The sequence below is a fragment of the Protopterus annectens genome, chromosome 17.part0 (assembly GCF_019279795.1).
Source record: "Protopterus annectens isolate FY-2018-M chromosome 17.part0, PAN1.0, whole genome shotgun sequence".
NCBI lineage: Eukaryota > Metazoa > Chordata > Ceratodontiformes > Protopteridae > Protopterus > Protopterus annectens.
Genome location: NC_056751.1, coordinates 26,833,755 through 26,849,769, shown reverse-complemented (window position 1 = coordinate 26,849,769; position 16,015 = coordinate 26,833,755).

The following is a 16,015-nucleotide window of genomic DNA, read 5'->3' as shown; positions in this document are numbered from 1 at the left end:
AATTGTTTCAGCTGAGTAGAAAATTGCATTTAATTGACTATTTTAATAAGCAAAGTGTGAATCAAATGTATAGTGTGAATCAATTAGAAAATTTAAATGAAAGTTTTAATGAAAGCTTTAATGAATTTTTTTATTCATGTATTTCAGATGAAAATATCTATGATGAGGAAATTAATGCCTATAGTAGTCTAAATACTGAGACAATAAAGGTTAAATCTAAATTTATTCCACCTTTCTCGAATGTTAATATACAGAGCTTCATCATGACATTAAATTTTGCTGTAGAAAAATTATGTAGGGACTTTGAAAGTGACAAACAGAATGTATTTTATAACCTGACCAAGAGTGAATGGGTAGCTTTTAAAGCATTGTGTGCAGACAGAAGGATGGTAGTAAAACGATCAGATAAGGGGAATCAACTAGTAATATTAAATCATATTCAATATGTGGAAATGTGCCTTGCTCACTTAAATGATGAAAATGCATATGAAAAATGTAATGTGAAGCAATATGAAAAGGCCATAAAAGAATATGAAGCTTTGGTTCAGAAAGGCTTATGCCTGGGACGCTTTTGTTAAGAGTGATTTAAAAAATTTAGTATAGAAAACATGTATTGCAGAGTTTTACTGTTTACCCAAAACACATAAAGGATTAGAAAATCTGAGTGGGAGACCAATAGTCTCTGCTGAAAAATATTTAAAGAATTTATCTATCCTGTGGCATGAATCATTTAAAACCGTATGTGTTTGCTCTACTTTCGTTTATCAAGGATAGCCAGGATTTTTTGTGTAAAATCAGGAAAAAGGTTTAGAATGACAATATGTACTGGCTTTGCCTAGATGTTAAAAGCTTGTATACCAACATGTGGCATAAGAATGGTGTTGAAGCATTATGTTATTTCTTGAGTGATTCTCCACTGACCTATTTTATAATCGAACTGACACATTTTGTTTAAAAAAATAATTATTTTCTGTTTAATGGTGAGATTTACCATCATTTGTGAGGAACTGCAATGGGGGCTGCTTTTGCCTCTATGTATGCAAATATTGTGATGGCAAAATTTGAAGCAGAATATATATATATATATATATATATATATATATATATATATATATATATATATATATATATATAAAATAAAAATCAAGTAGTTTATTATTTTAGATTTATAGATGACTTAATATTTTTCTGTGATGGAAATATGGGGGAAACTCAATCCTTCATAGATTATTTACAGGAAAATGCTTTTGGCTCTAAATTTGATGGCATACAAATGGGAAGGAAGGTTACGTTCTTGGATATAGACATGAATGTTCTTGAAACAACAGTCCATAGGAAATTTGGCCAGAATAATGCCGTTTTTATATGGTACTAGTTGTCATCCAAGCCATTTGATTGCTATGTTGCCGTACAATGAATTTTTGAGGTGAAATAAATTATGCAGTTCTGATGATCCTTTTGAATATGAATTGTTAAGGACAGAAAATATGTTTATAGAAAGGGGTATAATAAGAAAACAGTGGAAGCATCTAAGAATAAAGTAAGAGAATGCAGGTATGGAATAACAAATAGGCATAATAGTGTTTTGGGGAATGGAAAAAAGAATGGGAAAAGGAATTAAATACGAGGAAAATGTGTTAATAATGAAAGAAAGATCAAAGAAGGGGCTAGAGAAGTGTATTATGTTGATACATTTAATGTATTGACAGAAACTATAGTTAAGGAAGTTAAAACATATTGGAAAATGCTAACTAATGATAAAGATTTGAGATACTTGATTAAAAGCCAGATTAAAGTTTCTTATAAGAGGAATAGAAACTTGGCACATATGGTGGTACATAATCATTTTATACCACCAGAAGTTACTATGCGTCCTAACTTAAAGGAAAACAAAATGGGGACTATAAAATGTTCAGTGTGTAAACATGTACTGACTGTCTTTCCAAAAATTAATGATGCAAGGTTTACACCTAGAGGCCTTTCTACATGTAATACTGAAGACATAAGCTATGCCCTTAGGTGTAGTTGTAACTTTTACTATATAGGAGAAACAGGTAGAACATTTAAAATGCGCTTACAAGAACACATAAGGGACATTAAAAAATCATAAAATAGAAGCCCTTTAGGGCAACATTTTATGACTGGACACAATGCTGGACCAGATTGCTTACAAGGGTGCATTCTGGAAAAAATAAAAGTATTATCGGGAGAAGGTTCACATATTAAAGAAAAGCTATTGAAGAAAGAAATTCTTTTTATTTTAAAATATAGTACTTTGGAACCCAATGGGTTAAATAAGGAAGTTAATTGGAAATATGCGATTTAATGAATTAATTGTTTGATTGTTTAATTAAATAATAAGTGTTTTGATCTTATTGAGTGTATATATATATATATTGAATGAAGTAGTGGATGAATTTGTACTCGCTGAAGTCTTGGTGCCGAAGCACTAAGTTTGAATTAAATATTTGTGATTGCAGCTCTGTGTTCTGTGGCCCGTGACTATTATTGCGGTATTTTGAAGGCTGGAATCATACTTCCTGTACTCAGTGTATGCACATACATAGACTCTTGAGGAGAAACCCATGCCTTGCTTTCCTTGCCCTCACATATCCTATTAGCCAATGATCTTCTTTTTTGCAGTCTGTCAAACAGTACAACCAGTTCTAGAGTAAGAGATATGAATCTGCAACAGAGAATAAACTAAACAAACTGGCATGGTAGGATCATCACCCAACATCTCCCCTTGCACTGGAACAGGCTCACTTTCTTTGTGAAGCATAACTTAGACAATTGGATAGTTGCCCTGAAATGCACTTCAATACTTACAGGCTTTGCTTGCCCTGAAAAGGTTGGTAGTGTCTGAAGGTGGTTACTGTCAAGACAGACACGGCCTTTGCTCTAGTAGCCTTGTATTTCCCAAAATTCCTATGACTTCTTTGAACACCAAAAAATGGAAAGACATTTTTAGAAATCCTTCTGGAGAATATGAACTCCACACTGTATATGAGTTGAGTTGTGTTTCACACCTTTTTTAACGAAAGGTAGATGATGATATTTCTAACATGGGTGAAGTATGGCATAGGCTGAGGTGTTATTGAGATATGTGTCATCAGTGAAATGAGTAATTCTAATAGCAGTGTCAATAGTTTTGCAGATAAGTTCAAAAGGTTAAAGCTACAAGATGTTAATGAGCTTCATGCTGTAGTCCTAGAATCAATGTTTCTCAATCTCCACTTGCAAACTGTGTGACACTGAACAAGTCACTAAAAAAAGACGTGTGTCCTGTTGTGCTACCTAGTTAAAAAAAATAAAACTAGTGTATTTTTTTAAGCATCGCCTCTATATGGATAACTCATTTATACCCATGCAAAAAAGGGGTATAACATGATGAGAAACAAACTAAAGAGATGATGAGAAAGAAACTAAAGCACTACACCCTCTTATACTCCCTTTAAGTACTTGGCTCCCTATTGGTCTTTTTTGATCAGTCAAAAAGTTGTTCCTTATACTATTCTAGCATGTCCAAAAGTCAGTTTCGGGTTTACTCTCCAGTCCAGCTGGTGAATCGGGAAATCTTGAGGCAATGTTACAACTGACTTATGTACACAGACCACCCTCTCCTCCTCCCAACAAGCTGAAATATATGTGAGAGATGCAACTATATAGCCAAACTGGAGGCTGAGCTCTCTCAACCCAGTACTGACGCAGTCAGTCAAAAGGAGAAGGTAACCACACACACCACAAATCCAGTCTCACATAGACCTATCGCAACAGCAAACCAAACACATAAACACACAAAAACTTACTTGGAGGCTCTAAATAAAACTCTGCCCAAGCAGCAGAGACCTCCAAAGCAGACATCCAAGAAACTGCTACCCCACAACAATACCCACGTATCACATAGTTCACAAAGTCAGTGTGCCACACAATCACAGCCCTTAAGGCTAAACAACACACCTAATACACTTGTAATAGGTGACTCTATTGTCAGACACACTGACGTCCCACTCACCAGGCTGAACAAGGAAAAGGTCACTGTAAGCTGCCTGTCGGGTGTCAGGATCCGCCACATAACACAAGCACTCAGGTCACTCCAAAGCAAGTACAAATATGACTCCGTCATTGTCCATGCTGATGTGAATGACCTGAGACGTACCTTCCTGGACTACATGGAAAGAGATATAGAGGAGCTCTCTGATCATGTAGCCCAGGCCGGTATGACCCTGACCTTGAGTAGCATCTTGCCCTCACCAAGAATGATGCCACAGTATAAAGACAAAATTATCAATTTTAACAATTGGCTAAAGTATTTGTGTCATTCAAAGGGGATTCAGTGTCTGTCAGCCTGGGATAACATGCCCAACAAGCCACGTTGCTTCACTAGGGACGGCTTGCACCTGTCACCCCTGGGCTTTTGAATACTGACTAAGGATCTTGCCACCCCCATAGTGCCTTTTTTAGGCAAGGCTCAAAAGACAAAACCACCTCCATAGACAACACAAGGAAAAAGAAACTAAGGGTAATGCTGCTCAACGCCAGAAGTATAAACCTCAAGATGCATGCACTCAAGGTTCTCCTCAGTATGGAGAATATCGATATCTGTGCAGTAACAGAAACCTGGTTCAAGACTCCCAAGAGCACCCCAGTACTACCAGGTGATACCTCATACCATGCTTTTTGACCCCAAAACTTGGACCAAACCACAAAAGGAGGGGGAGTATCCATATCCATCAAAGATACCCACACCTCCAGGTTAGTGGCACTGCACGAAGCATTGGAGACCATCCATGTGCAACTAACAGTGGGCAAAACTGCCTTTCAGTTTGTAGCCTGCTACAGACCACCATCCCAAACCCAGGAACCCCACTCGGCTTTCCTGTGAACACTGGAGAATATGAAGGTCTCTCCAAACACCATTATATTGGGTGACTTCAACTACCCAAACATAGACTGGGAGCACTACTCAAACCCCAACACCCTCGCCCAACGGTTCCTAGAATTTATAAACTCAAATGCTATGGAACAACTGGTCACCACTCCCACAAGAGGGGAAAACATATTGGACCTGATCATCACCAACATGGGGACTTTATGTTCCATACCAGAGGTATACCCCTCATTGGTAAGATCTGACCATAAATTAATCTCACTGGACATCCATATCCCGTCCCCACCCCCAGCCAAGGAAACCACGGTGAAGAGCTTCTCAAAAGCAAACTTCACACTTCTCAAAACCGAGGTGGAATCCTTCAAAGCCCCCGGGCCAGTGGAAAATACATCCCAAACTGCAGAATCCTTTACAAACGCATTCTATGGACACCTACAGGAATGCATGGATCATGCTATCCCAAATAAAACCAATACTCACTCCTCCAAAGGCAGGAGACCTGTCTGGTGGACCCCAGCCATAAATAAGCTATACAACAGAAGGAGGAAGCTACTACATGATAGAGCAAAATCCCAAAAAGGGAAGGCATCTCTGATCAGTACTAGCAAGAAACTACGATCCCTCATAAAATCATCTAATGCCAGCTTCGAAAGAAAAATTGCACAAGACGCTAAAGATAATCACAAGGCCTTCTTTAGTTATGTCAGGAACCTGGGTGGCAACTCCCAGATATGCTCTGAGTTAGTGCAAAATGATAAAAAATACACTGAACCTACAGACATTGCCAACATCCTAGCAGACAGGTTCAGTGCAAACTTCTCCCCCCCTTCCCCCCAAAAGAGCAAATGTCTATCCCAACAGAGTGTAGCCTCCCTGACATCACAGATGCACAGGTGAGAGCTGCCCTCTCCAAAGCAAAAAACACAGCATCAATGGAACCGGACGGTGTCCCGGGCTGCATCTTACACGAGCTCCAAGAAGAACTGAACCCTCACATAAAGTCACTGTTCAATCTCAGCCTTACTACATGATATGTACCCAAGGAATGGCATACAACAACAGTGGCCCCACTCCACAAAGGTGGTGCCACAACGGACCCCAGAAACTATCGCCCTATAAGCTTGACTAGCCTGGTCTGCAAAGCTATGGAACGAATCCTCATGGAACTCATAAACAAAGACATTGGGAACCTCCAAACACTGAATCCTACCCAATTTGGCTTTGTTAAGGGCAGATCTTGCCACTTGAACCTGATCGACTTCTTTGAAACAGTCACCAAGGCCATAGATGAAAGGATTGTAGTCCACAAAGCCTACCTGGACCTTGCAAAAGCCTTCAACACAATACCCCACTCAGGCATCATAAATAAGCTCACCAGCTTAAATAATAACCCCTATGTCACAAGATGGGTTGCAACCTGGCTCAGGGATAGAACCCACATGGTCAAAATTGCAGGTGCCATGTCAGACTCTAAACCAGTTACAAGTGGTGTCCCACAAGGCTCAGTCCTGGGACCTCTCTTGTTCAGTATATATTTCTCTGAGGTACAGACTAACATGGGAGGACTATGGCTGACCAAGTTCGCAGATGACTGCAAACTGGGTGCCATAATCGACTCACCGACTGACACAAGCATCCTCCAAAAGGGTCTCACAGAGACGGATAACTGGTGCCAGAGCCATGGCCTAAAGCTAAATGCCAAAAAGTGCATAGTTATCCCCTTTGGGAAAAACAAAGTGCCCACAAATTACCACATAGGTGGTAATCCATTAAGTATGGAAGAAGTAATTAGGGATTTGGGGACCCAAGTAGATAGCAATCTCTCCTTTGACAATCACATTGCCAAAGTGGTTAGAAAGACCTTCTATATAGCCCACCTTATCACAAAAGGGTTCACATCTAGATCAAAAGAGGTCATTGTGCCCCTCTACTCATCACTCTTCAGGCCCATAATTGAATACAATGCCCCATTTGGGATGTACCTTACCCGACACCTGCAGCAACTGGAAAGACCCCAAAAGTACCTCACCAAGAGGATCAAGGGACTCAAACAGATGCCCTACGCAGTTAGGCGAAAGAAACGCCAGCTCTACTCAGTTGCTTACCACCTACTCAGAGGCGATCTGTGCCTGACTTATAAAGCCATGTCCAACCCAGAATTAATGGACGTGCTCCACCTCAGGAAATCCAAATCCCTTAGAGCTACACGCTCCAGGGACTTAAATCTCAGCACAGAAATAAATAGGACATGCTGGAGGAACAGATTCATATCACAGAGGCTCCCCTCACTCTGGAACAAAATCCCAATCCATGTTAGGCAGAGCCCCTCAATGACCCTCTTCAAGAGAAATCTTGACGAGTGGATGGGAGATCGTAGGTTTACCCATGAAATCTCTCCTGTGTCCCTACTAGACAGAGGCACAGTAAACTAACCTTAAAAGGGCTATCTTCTGTGACTTACTATACAGAGGCACAGTCAACTAATCTAAAAGGGTGGTGAAAGCCAAACACACTCTGGCTAGGCTTGTAAATTCCCTAGGGCAGATAGCCTAGTATCAACCTATGAACCTAAAGATATTGTTATTACAAAGGTGCAATGGATATTTAATATCAACAGATTACATTTAACTTTGAGGAGTCTTAGTCATGTGGAACTGCTATTTCTTCCAAATTGTAAACTAAAATATTCCATTAAATTATATCATTCTAATAATGAATTATAACACTAATAAATAACTCAAAATTAATGATGGTTGAACTGATAAAAATGCTAGCAATCTGTTAATATACAATCCATATACCACACAGAACCATTTCACTGAGAAAAATGAGCAAACAAACATTTAGCATTTTATTAAGCACTTTCATCCATCTATCAAGACTTCAAGTCTATCTGTGTCACCTTCCTTTTTTAAGAGAAGGAAGACAAGGTATGATTCTTAGAATTTGAGGAACATATAAGAAGTGGCAAATGGATTTCTGCTAAAGAAAAATAATTGGAAACATCTGCTATAAAATAATCAGAATAAATAGTTGGCTAATTTCAAAAGACAGAAAAAAAAACAAAGCTTCTGTGGGAGCTTCTCATAAAATAATATAAGGGTATGTTATTTCCTATAGTCATGTAATGTGAATCTATCTCTTTAAAAGGATTTTATATATATCTTTAAATGAAAGGAGCATACTGTCTGGTAGTGAACATAGTATATTAAGGCTATGTGCAGTTAATAAGCTGCTTTCTGTTGTCCACTGTTTGATTTGTACAGTCTCCATTTCATATTGCAAGCAGGTTACATATCCAGGCAGTTCTAGGCAGTGTCTGCACAGGTCCATATGTATTAGTGTTCTACTCTGGTTAATTAATATGAATAAATAACCGAATAAACAAATAAATAAAATAAAATATAATAAACATATACATGTGTAAATAAATAAATATTTTAGTTAGACATCCACAAATATATAACTGAATATATTGCTCAAGAAGAATTTCTGCTGATCAAAAACAGCTAAAATAATGTAATTCTAAGCTGATAAGTAAAAATAACTTTCACTGGGGTGCAACTTGCCCTGAATTCTATCTGTCTTGTAACAGAAACTTATGACAAGGAAAAGCAGAAAAAAAAACAGGCCCATGAGAAAAAAATACAGAATACATCAATAGGTGCTCTACCAGCTTCTAGAAAGTGTTCAGCAGGTGGCAGAAACAAACTAAATCAGGTTGCAACACAAAGACAGAAAGCTAAAGATAGTCATACACCCTTCATAAGGGATCCCAACAACAACCTGCTCACTAGTCTACAGGACATCAAAGGTAGATGGAAGGAGGACTTCCAGCAGCTTCTGAATGAAGAAAACCTCACAGAAACTGTACTGCCCCAGACACAACCAATAATGAGACAAGAAGAGCTTACCCTAGAAGAAGTAAAAATAGCACTTAGGAAAATGAAGTCAGGGAATGCAGCAGGCTCAGATGATGTCACAGCAAATATGATAAAGATGCTGGATGAGGGAAGGGTGAAATGGATTCCAAAGTTATTCCTAGCAATGTGGAGAGAAAGGTGTATCCTAGATGACTGCAGAATAAGCATACTCATGCCAATGTAAAACAGCAAAGGGGACATCCACAACTGTGGGCAGTACAGAGGTATCAAATTACTGTCACATTGTATGAAAGTTCTGGAAAGGGTGAGTGATAAAACTGATAAATGGATACGCAGAGTAGTAGAGAGAAAGATAGGAGATGAGCAGTTCAGATTCAGATCTGGATGCAGCACAACTGACCCAATGTTTGCAGTGAGACAGATAGTTAAGAAGAAGCTAGAGACAAGGAAAGAGTCTAGCTGGGCATTCCTAGATTTGGAGAAAGCACATGACAAGGTCCCAAGAAAGCTGATTTGGGCAGTACTGTGGTGGTCTGAATTCCCAGAAACATTGGTAGAATTAATGCAGGCTATATACAAGGACCCAATGACTCAAGTACGAACAGTGTTCGGTCTCATAGAGGGGTTCCCAGTGGGGGTGGATGTGCACCAGGGGTCAGCTATGAGCCCACTCATGTTCATACTGGTGATGGAATACATCAGTAACAGATCAGAGGGGACAGATCAGCAAAGTTGCTATATGCAGATGAAGTGGTATTACAGGCAGACTCTGAGCATGAACTTCAGCGAGGGGTGGGGGGATGGAATAAAAAACTGAAGGCACATGTGATGAAACTAAGTACAGATAAGGCAATGGTAATAGCAGCAAGTTGGGGAAATCAGAAGAAGCTGAGAAATGAAATAGAAGGGAAGACAGTGGAACAGGTTAATGGCTCCAAGTATCTGAGAGGGGTGGTTGACCAGAAGGGAAGTCTGAATGAAGAGGTCAAAGCTAGAATCAGATGGGATGCAGCCAACTGGCAGAGAGACTCGGGTGTAGTGTATATGACAGAAGAATGCCAAAAAAGCTAAAAAGCAAAGTGTACAAAACAGTGGTGGGATCAGTACTGCTGTATGGTACAGAAACCTGGGAAGCAAAGATAGTGCAAATGAGAATGCTAGAGGTGATGGAGATGAAGTGCCTGAGGTAGGTGGTAGGATGCACACTGTGGGACAGACAAAGAAATGAGGACATAAGAGTAGAAGCCAAAGTAGCTCCAACTGCAGAAATGACTAAAGAGAGCAGATTACATTGGTTCATTGCCATGTGAGAAGACAATCTGGTGAAGAAGATTTGGAACAGACAGGAAGACGGTAAGAGGTAACGAGGGTCTCCAGCAAAGATGTGGATGGATTGTGTGAGAGAAGATCTGCGACAGGCAGGTACGACTGTCGAAGAAGGTAGGAGTGTAGCATTGAATTGAGAGAGATGGAGACGGTTAACAAGACACCCACAACCCCATGTAGAAAATAGGAAAAAGGGGGGTGATGATGCTGATGATGTGTAACACATTTGTTAACAGCCTGGGACAACCCGCTGGGCACACACTTCCATTTTCAAGAGATAGCCCAGGAGCACTGTTCAGGTGAAGTGACTTGGTCAGGGTGACAGCAGAAGAATGAAGGCAGCAGGTAGTTGCTCATTAACAAATCATACACTGGGATTCATTAAAGTTTTTTTTTTCTGTGCAGGAACAGTGTAGTCATTCTTGCACGGAATATGGCCACTAAGAGATTCAGGAAACAGCTGCTCTGACGTGCACAAGCCTGCCGACACTGTTCCTGCATGAAAAGCCATGCAGAATGCTAATTATCTCATTTGCTGGTGAAAACCATGCAAATGAGGTGAATTAGCGATACAGGAAGCAGGCAGGCATCCATCCAGGAACAGTGCTAGTTGCAAAAATGTGTTTGGTTACTAACCAAACACATTTGTGTAAATAGCAAAATGGAGGCATGACAGCTCAAATAAAAGCATATATTATAAACTTTAGACATGCCAATGGACAAATATATGGCCATTGACATGGGAAAGTGTTTACTTTAATAAAAAATCAAAGTTTTCTTTGGCCGATCTCGGACATTTTAGTATCGGGCAATGGCATGCAAATGGGATCGTGCCAAAAATAAAAAAGAAAATGAAAACTTAATTTTAGGGGAAATCTGCATTTTGCCATTATAGTCAATGGCATGCAGAATCAAAATATTACCAGGGAACACTGGTTGTCAAGAGGAAAGGCTCTGTGTCAGAGCAGTAACTATGGAGTAAGGCAGTGGGGTATGCAAATGAGGGGAAATTTATTGAATCAGAAAATATTCCAAGTTCAGATACTGCACCTAATTGTGTAGGTGCTAGAAAAGGAGAGTGTAGGCAGAAGGAGCAGCTAACATGAAAAAGGGTTGTATCATGCTTGCTGTAAACAGATTGGGGCTCCATTGCCTGGGTTTGCGCTTAGCTAAGCACAGCTAAGCAGGGGTGTGTGTCTGAGGATGTAATGTCTTACACCAAGAAATGAAGAGTGTGTTCCCATCCAGGGAGGGGCATTTCTGCTAAAATCTGTTTGTCTTAGCTAAATGGGTGTGAATGGCATACTCTGGGACTTAAAAAAAGGGATTTGTGCACCGTGCCCCGTGGCTTAAAAGGGGAGGAGATGGGAAGGGGGAAAAGAAAAAAAAGTGAAATAGCAAAACACAGCCTCTCAAATACAAGTAAAATAGCTGACAGGTGGAATGTCTCAAAGTCAAACAGGCAGCATATGCAGCACACCACTATAAACTATGCAAACACCTTCCAGTCTGGTTTTTCCCATAAATTCTGCACCATAGGTGTACACATACAGGGGAATTTTAACTGACAAAACTAGCAAAAAATGTTAGGGGCTGCTGTCGCATTGATCTATCAGTATGTACAAGAGGCCAAGGGTGCTGAGGAGGATAATGCTGACAACCAACTCAGACCAAGGAGGAGGAGAAGATGTGTTCAGACCTAGGATAATCTACCAGTAGCTACAGGATCTGGAGAGAGTAGAGTGCTACAGGGTGGACAGGGACATACTTCAGCAACTTGTTGAGCTGTGCTGGTCTCACCTCAGACCCAGAACCAACAGAGGAGAACCCATCCCAGTGGATACCAAGTTATGTGCAGCCTTAAGAATACTAGCTACAGGTACTTTCCAAAGACCAACTGGAGATATCATGTAGGTCTCACAGGCATGTGCATTCAGGATACTCCACCAGTTCCTGGATGCCATGGACCACATGCCACTGAGCACATTTACTTCCCCAGCACCCATGAGAAGAGGACCAGCAATATGCATTTCTTCCAACATGTAGCAGAATACCCGGAGGTACTGGGTGCCATAGACTGCATGCACATCTACAATAAAGCACCATCTGGTGACCAGGGTAGGGTCTACCTAAACCGCAAGGGGTTTCACTCCATCAACTGCGAGGTCGTGTGTGATGCCCAGGGCATTATCATGAATGTGTGTGCTAGCAGCCCTGGGAGCTATCACAACTCCCACATCTGGCATTCATCACAGCTCTACCAGGAGTTTGTCAGTGGGGACATCCCATATGGCCATCTGGTGGGGGATGCTGGCTAAAAACTGGAGCAGTGGCTAATGACACCCATCAGAAATGCACACACACCCACACAAGAACACCATAATGAGGCACACACACAAACTAGGATCATTATAGAGCATGTGTTTGGGATGCTGAAGTCATGGGTCCGCTGCCTTGACATATCCGGCAGAGCCTTGCAGTACTCTCTAGCCACATATGCACACATGTTCATAGTATGTACCATGCTACACAATATGACCCTGTGGAAACAGCTGCAGCAGGAACAAAATGGGGAAGGGCCACACAGCACCCCCCCACCCCCACCATTGCCAAGGTCTCCACAGGTACAGAGGGACTCGGAGGAGGAACATCCTAAGCCTGCCCCTGTAGGCAGATGGAGGTGTGCCCAGTATGCCCTGTCCTTGGCAAAGAGGCAACACATAGCACATACACTGACATGTAGAGCCAGAGGGACTGATCTCTCTCTGACTCGCACACACAGTAAAATGGATGCCAAATATCACACCACCTATACCCAACCATGTATAGGCAGTGTACTGCATTCATACGACATAGTCAGCACTCAAGCACCATCCTCACAACTGCCTCAGACACAAGGTAAGTCAGTTTTCTTAACAATAAATGAATAGAGTAGAATGTTCTGATAGCTTATCTATGGTATTGATGCAAGCATGCAAGGGAATGGGGTGGCTTACTGAGATTCCAGCAGACAACTGACAGCTCTGTGGGACAGCAGGAAGTGTATTCCAAGTACTGGCTTACCCACACTATATAGTACCATCCTAGTTGACATATACCACTGCAATATATGTGGGAAGCCAAATAACTGGGGGGGGGGTCATAGGTCACATGGATGAATGTCAAAGTGGGGGTCCCATACCCACCCCCAGCCTCACCCAGAAGATTAGCTGTAGAAAACTATACAGAAATGTCTGGAAAAGGCCCCCACATGGCAACATCCATGAAATTCCCACCTACAGACTTACACAGTGATATCACAGCAGGTCTGGCAGTGGCACTATGGCTCTGAAAGGTAAGCAGTCTGAAACTACAAATGTTTATGCCAGAACAATCTGACCTGTGGTTGATACTGTTATGCCTGTAGTCTCAAAGGTAGAGCATACCACTATGCTAAATGGGACCAAAATGTTAAACAAATATCAGCACACTTTCTGCAAATGTGTATTGTGTACAGATGTGTTATCCCCCCCACCCATAGTTCCATAGAAATGCAGTAACATGTCCCTAGCCTTAAGTATAATCCAGCTGTCAACAGGAGTGATGGCTCAACATAAGCAGAAAGCAATTGTCAGTAAGACCCACAGTCAACTTACTGGTGCCATCCCAGTGGTGTTCACTGCCGGCAGCCTGGGAACATATGATCATCAGAATGCACTGCCCTGCTACAGATAGCCTGCATCTGTCACACCTGGCCTACAAGCCTCTGGCAAATGTCCATGCCTCACCCACAGTGCCCTGTTAGGGAGTATCATGAGGTCCATAACACCAACATAACACAGTCTACAAAATGCAAGGAAAGGCTATGCTGCTAACTGCTAGGAGCAAACCTGCCAGTGTCAGACAGCCAGAAATCTGGACTAAGCCATGAATAATGGGGTGATAAAGGTCCAAAGAGAAAGAGACCTTTGAAATACTGCTCTAATAATGTTAGAAAGTTGATGGAATGATTGTATTAACATGGAATATCTGAAGGGTATGAATTCTGAAACTGCCATGTCAGCTGTCAATAATATCTGACTTCAACCCTGAGGTATTTGCAAAACACTTTTCCTTGAAAACCACACTATTTTGGGTAACCAACCAGATATATGAGTTATGAATCTGAACATTCTGTGATACTCTGAACAGTCGACAGTGAGGGCTATGAGTCTAAACATGGGAATGCACTCATTGCAGGCAATCCTAACCCTGGAAGATGGTGACATGTCTGTACCCACAGATTCCTGGCCCAAAGTCATGGGAGTAACACACCCTTCCCTGATTACTCATCCTATGCAACATCCTGATCCAAAAATGTGGCCAGCCAAACCAAATGAGGAGGGCTATACATATATGTGAGACACACCCACACACCTCCAGGCTGGTCAAACAGTCTGACACACACAAGACCCTCCAAGTGCAGTCAACTTTTGAGATGACCCCTTTGCAATGTGCGGGTAGCTATAGGCCAACATATCTGACCCAGGACAACCCCCACACATATCTTATCCCCTACAAATCTATCTGGAGTCTGCCTGTCACCCTGATCCTCCTGATTTATATTTCCCAACCATGGACCAGAAATAAGAGCAGGCCAGAACAGAAATGCACAGAGATTGCACCATTGTAATATATCACCAAAGTGCTGTACCATTTCCACAGCTCCAGCAGTCAAGTGAATTGTAGGCACACCTCTCAACAGGCTAGATCGTGCAAGAATGCATAGCATTTGGCCCATAATATTGGTGTGTGCATCATCCATCCTATATTCCTCTAGTAAATCACTGTGATGATCTGAGGAGGTATGTCACGAGGTACTGAAACAATACATGTCAGTGTCAAATGTCATATATGTCAGATGTCTGCTAACACAAACCCTCTAAACCTAGCAACCCATACATTACTGAGAGAAATAGTCAGAATCACTGTATGGCCCATTGTCTCCCCATTTTGATAGGCTATCTCCAGATATTCTGCACCAACAGGTTGAGAGGTACACAAAACAAACTGGACTGGAGTGCAACAATCCCTGGAATGTAGTCCCACATTTACTATAGAAGGTCACATTGGGCATGCTCATACACTTAGAGAATTGTCAGTAGGATTTAGGAATTAACAGGCCTTCCCCACTCAGTGCACTTCCCATAGCCCTACTTTAGGAGTCCTGAAGATGTCTGTCACCTTAAAGGTCCCTTTCATCAAACCTCAGATCTATAAGCTTTGTGATGTGTGTGATAACTGTGTAACACTATAGTACAAACAACTAATTAGGTAGGAGTTCTAATCTCCATCCTAACAAATGTAAAAGTGTGTGTGTTTATAAGTTAAAGCTTTTGGGTCAATTAAAACCCAGTACACTTCCCATTGCCCTACTTTAACAGCCCTCCAGATATTAGTCACCTTAGAAGTCCCTTTTGTCAGGCCTTAGCCTTATAAGCTCTGTGGTGTGTGCTATAAGTGAGTAACACTATAGTACAAACTAGTAGTTAGGTAGGAGTTCTAATCTCAGTCCTGGAAAATACAAAAGTGTGTGTGTGTGTTTATAAGTTAAAGCTTTTGGGTCAATTCAAACCCAATACACTTCCCCTTTCCCTACTTAAGCAATCTTGCAGATAACAGTAACATTATATGTCTCTTTCATCAAGCCTTAGCCCTATAAACTCTGTGGCGTGTGCGATAACTTCATAACACTATAGTACAAATGACTAGTTAGGTAGGAGATATAATCCCAGTTCTGGCAAGTGTGTAAGTGTGTATATGTGTTGTTTAAAGTATTTTGTGGCCTATCTCACCCAGTACATCACCCATTGCCATACTTTACAAAGGCTGGTGATGTTCCTCACCTTAGAAGTACCTTTGGACAACCTTTAGCCTATAGGCTCTGTGGTGCATG